This window comes from Colobus angolensis, unplaced genomic scaffold, assembly GCF_000951035.1.
Source record: "Colobus angolensis palliatus isolate OR3802 unplaced genomic scaffold, Cang.pa_1.0 Scaffold59, whole genome shotgun sequence".
Classification (NCBI taxonomy): domain Eukaryota; kingdom Metazoa; phylum Chordata; class Mammalia; order Primates; family Cercopithecidae; genus Colobus; species Colobus angolensis.
The window spans coordinates 1,905,952-1,911,493 of record NW_012119487.1 but is presented as its reverse complement, the minus strand read 5'-3'; positions in this window follow the sequence as shown (position 1 = coordinate 1,911,493).

Sequence of the window (5,542 nt, the reverse complement as noted above, 5' to 3'; positions counted from 1 at the left end):
CGTGGGACCCTCCCGGCCAGGTGTGGGTATAATCTCCTGGTGTGCCTGTTTGCTTAAAGCACAGTATTGGGGTGGGAATTACCCGCTTTTCCAGGTGTTGTGTGTCTCAGTTTGCCTGGCTAGGGAAAGGGATTCCCTTCCCCCTTGCGCTTCCCAGGTGAGGCAATGCCTCGCCCTGCTTCAGCTCTCGCTGGTCGGGCTGCAGCAGCTGACCAGCATCGATTGTCCGGCACTCCCCAGTGAGATGACCCCAGTACCTCTGTTGAAAATGCAGAAATCGCTGGTCTTCTGTGTCGCTCGCGCCGGGAGTTGGAGACTGGAGCTGTTCCTATTCGGCCATCTTGCTCCGCCCTCTGTGAGATGGAATTTTGCAATGTTGCCTATTGGTCTTGAATGCCTGAGCTCAAGTGATCCCCCAACCTTGGCCTCCCAAAGTGTTGGGATTACAGACATGAGTCACTGTGCCTGGCCCCTTATCATAATCTATGTGTCATAATGTGAACAAGATTGGAAAGCACTGTTCTAACATCCCTGACTCAAGCCTACTTACTGATTCGTCTGTCAGAAACAATACCCTTCTGTGAAATATTCATGTGGGTCACATCCTCACTTTATGATGCAAGTTCCAATAAGGACATTTCAAGAGTCATTTCTTCAGAGAAATCTTATCTGAGCATCCTATCTAACTCCCACTACCCTTTGTCTCTTAAACTTACTTTTTCTTCTTAAGACTGATCACTATAAAACATTTTATTGTTCATTTTCTGCCTCTCACACTGGATTATAAATTCCATGAAGTCAAGAATTTTATCTCTTTCTTTTGCTTCTATTTCCTCATGGTCTAGAATAGTGCTTGGAACATATTAGGTGCTCAATAAGTTTTGTCGAGTGAACAAATTAACCGACCACTTAGTTTATTTTCAGCCAGGTACAGTTGCTCATGCCTGTAATCCTAGCACTTTGGGAGACTGAGGCAGGTAGATGACTTGACCTGAGGAGTTTGAGACCAGCCTGGGAAATATGGTGAAACCTTGTTTCCACAAAAAATGAAAAAATTAGCTGGGCATGGTGGTGCATGCCTATAGTCCCAGCTTGAGCCCGAGAGGTCAAGGCTGCAGTGAGTGGTGATCATGCCACTGCACTCTAGCCTGGATGACAGAGTGAGACCCTGTCTTCAAAAAAGAAAAAAAAAAAAAAGTTTACTTTTCCTCAAACACATATCCAACAGTACTGTTTGGCAGTACAGTCTACTCTGGATGTCATTCCCATAAATGTATTTCATAAATGTGTTTGTGGTCAGTCTCTTATAATTGTCTGACAATGCAGAGCATACAATTCAAATCAATGGCAAAGAGAAGTTACATATTCTGCTGTATTAGTTCACTTTCACGTTGTTGGTAAAGACATACCTGAGACTGTGCAATTTATAAAAGAAAGAGGTTTAATGGACTTATAGTCTCACATGGCAGGGGAGGCCTCACAATCATGGCTGAATGCAAGGAGAAGCAAGTCACATCTTACATGGATGGCAGGGGGCAAAGAGAAAGCTTGTGCAGGGAAACCCTTGTTTCTAAAACCATCAGATTTCATGAAACTCATTCACCATCATGAGAACAGCACAGGAAAGCTCCACCTCCATAATTCAATCACCTCCCACCAGGTTCCTCCCACAAATGTGGGAATTTTGGGAGTTACAATTCAAGATGAGACTTGGGTGGGGACACAGCCAAACAATATCACCTGCAACTAAAAAGAATGTTGAAGTTGATGAAGTAATACTGGAGAACTGTTAAGCCATTGGCAAGTCTAGATCTTTCCGGGTTAAATCATGTAAGAAATATAAGAATAACATGGAGAGAACTGGCAAGCATAATGACAAGACGGGAAATTCAAAAGAGAATGATGTAAATATAAAAGAATGAAAATTTGAGTTACTTGGCAAAATCAGTGAAAACTGTGAATATTTTTTTAAAAAGGGCAATCTTATAATCTTGCTTTGAAAGTCAAATGGGAAGTAAAGAATGTTGTATAAAGTGGAGAATGTTTTATCTTGCTGTAATATAAATTGTCAGACAATTAGGCAGTTGCCATTGGTACATAGTTCCAATTATAATGTAACTCAGTTAAATAAACAGTAATGCAAACTTATTTTTATAATTTCTGGTTTTATTTCTCAAGTTGAAGTTTTGACCAAACCTAATTTTTTTCCATACTATTTACTATGATGTTTTGATTCTCATTTAAAATGGGTTCACTTACAGTGGATTTTTCCTGGTATCATTTGTTCCTTTAGAACTGAGGTTAAAACAAACCCATTCTAAAGAAAGTTTCTGTTGTGGGCTTTCAGTATTCAGACAGGTGTCTGTTAAGAACTACTGATGGGAAAAAGAAGATGAGCATTATGGTGAGCTCCAAAGAAGTGAATAAGTTCTGGATGGCTTATTCAAACCTACTGAGAACTAAAATGGATGGGCTGAAGAAGAGGGACAAAAAGAACACAAGTAACATCAAAGCAGCACAGTGAAGGGCACTGAATTTCCTCTGCTTTCCCCAGCTTTCCCCAGTGAATTGCAATTTTTCCTTTAATTTTTAGTTTTGGTCACATAACTAGGTTTCCGGTTCCCCCGCAGCAGACGTTTTCATATAAGATTAGGGTCATTTTGGAGAGAGTAGTTGCAATGTTTATAGGGTACTTGTGGTAAGAAGCTAGTTTATTTTACATCTGGCTAATTAGTCTGTGATGCGTGGTTGTGTCCTACTGGATTATAGATTAAAAGTCTCTGTAGTCATCTCTGTGAAGACCAATATATCATTAAACACATCCATTTATCATCATCAGCAGCAACAATAACAAAAACGATTGTTAACTGGAAAATGCTGCCGGAGAATCCAGGGAGAGCAAAGGCCATGCCTCCAGATTACATAACAGGGAATGGGATTTGGCAGTAGTTTCAAATCCTTTCTTTAATTCAGAGAATAGAAACTGTCCTCTGATTCTGCAGCTATTAATAGTTAACTTACCTTGGACCAAACACCCTGCATTTTCTCATTAATGTTCACAGTAAGGTAGGCACTATTATGACCACTGTTTTCTGGATGAGGACACTAAGGCTTAAAGAGGCTAAGTCACATGGCCAAGACTTCATAGCTAACAAGTTGAGTTCTCATTCTCAAGTCAGTGCTCTTAACCAGTGTACTTGGCTCCTGTGCAAGTACTAGACTGTATAGTTCTGTTTCTTCTAATTGCCACATGGATTGTCTTTTACTTATAACATTAGCTGTTGGCGGACTGTTCTTGTTTGTTTGCAAGGTTGAGGAAATTTATCATGTTGGCATAAGACAAGAATGTAGGTAGAAGAGGGCAAACAAAGAGTGCCAGCCGGCAAGGCCACTGTCAATTCATCAAATAGTTCTTTAGCAATGCTTTGTATCAGGCAGTGTTTCAGATGAACACGATATGATTCCTTTTAGGAACTCACCATTTGTTAGGTGACAGACAAAAAGAAAGGTGCAGCTGCTGCACAGGGGTGATTATTTCTGCATTGGGGATTTAGGGAAGGCTGCACAGAATGAGAGCACTGAGCTCTCTTGAAAGATAAATAGGATCTCACCAGTCAGGCATGGTATAGATTTGTGTCCCTGATAGGCAAGAACTGATGCCAAGGGAGGAGTTACAAGAGTCCATAGTTTTGTAGTGCTGGATGGGAGGGTTTGAAATAAAGGCATTCTGCTGACCCGGGAAAAGGGACTCAGATCATGAAGGGCCTTCTATGTTAGGCTAAGGAATTTGGACTATTATGTCTTCTTTTTTTTTTTTTTTTTTTGAGACAGAGTCTTGTTCTGTCATCCAGGCTGGAGTGCAGTGGCGTGATCTCAGCTCACTGAAACCTCTGTCTCCTGGATTTAAGTGATTCTCCTGCCTCAGCCTCCCGAGCAGCTGAGATTACAGTTGCACACCACCACGCCCGGTTGATTTTTGTATTTTCAGTAGAGACGAGGTTTCACCAGTTGACCAGGCTGGTCTTGAACTCCTGACTTCAAGTGATCTGCCCACCTCAGCTTCCCAAAGTGTTGGGATTACAGGTGTGAGCCACCGTGCTCAGCCAAGGACTATTATCTCTAATCAAGATAGAAAATGAAGGATTTTATACGGGAGAGTGACAAGATTAAACTGGATCCCTTTTGTGTGCCTCACCATATATACTCTCCATCATCTTTGCTCTGCTCTGTGCCCTAGGAGCCTGATGTCTGTGGATAAAATCTGTTGGCAATCTTGCCTTCTGACTTTCGTTTGGGTTTGGCCATTGGGGAGCATTAGCAAGGGATTAGAGAGTGGAAAGAGAGTAAGATTAGATACTTTATTCCCCTGGATCTCTACTTTTGTAGTCATTGTGCACCTGCCTTTGTCATTCAGCTGAAGGTCATTGCTCTTGTTACGTGGTCCTCCACATAGTTCTTGCTTTTTCTCTTTAGTAATTGCTTTCTTCTCTTGCCTCATTAGGTCTATGGATAGTAAAGGTACCCGATTGTTATAAGTCTGGGAGTGTTTCATTATCCCTATGATCTTCCTACACTCTGCCCATATCTTTTAAAATAATCTCTGCATTAAAATTTCCAGGTAGGCATGGTGGCATATGTCTGTAATCCCAGCAACTTGGGAGGTGGAGGAGGGAGGGTTGTTTGAACCCAAGAGTTCAAGATCTCAGATCTGAAAAAATAGTGAGGGTGGACATGATAACTCATGCCTGTAAACCAGCCTGGGCAACATAGCAAAATCCTGGCCCTATTTTTTTTAAAGAAAGAAAGAAAGAAAAGAAAGAAAGAAAGAAAGGAAGAAAGGAAGAAAGAAAGGAAGGAAGGAAGGAAAAAAGAAAGAAAGAAAGAAAGAAAGAAAGAAAAAAATAGTAACACACTGTCTCTACAAAAACCTTTAAAAAAATTAGCCAGGCATGGTCCCAGCTACTCAGAAGGCTGAGGTGGGAGGATAGCTTGAGCCCAGGAGTTCGAGGCTGCAGTGATCTATGATTGCATCACTGTGTTCCAGTTTGGGTGATGGAGCGAGACTCTGTCTCTAAGGGAAAAAAATTTTCTCAACTTAATTTGAGTGCCATTTTGTTTCTACTGAGACCTTCATGGGAATCAGACGTTCCTGCATATTTATAAACCATATATTTACTTTAGAGTAATAAACTATATTGTATTAGTCTGTTCTATTGCTGCTAATAAAGACATACCCAAGACTGGGTAATTTATAAAGGAAGGGAGTTTTAACAGACTCACAGTTCCTCATGGCTGGGGAGGCCTCACAATCATGGTGGAAGGTGAAGAAGGAGCAAAGACACACCTTACATGGAGGCAGACACGAGAGAGCTTGTGCAGGGGAACTCTCATTTATAAAACCATCAGATATCATGAGACTTATTCACTACCATGAGAAGAGTATGGGGGAAGACCTGCCCCCATGATACAATTACCTCCCTCCTACGGCATGTGGGAATTATTGGAGCTACAATTCAAGATGAGATTTGGGTGGGGACACAGC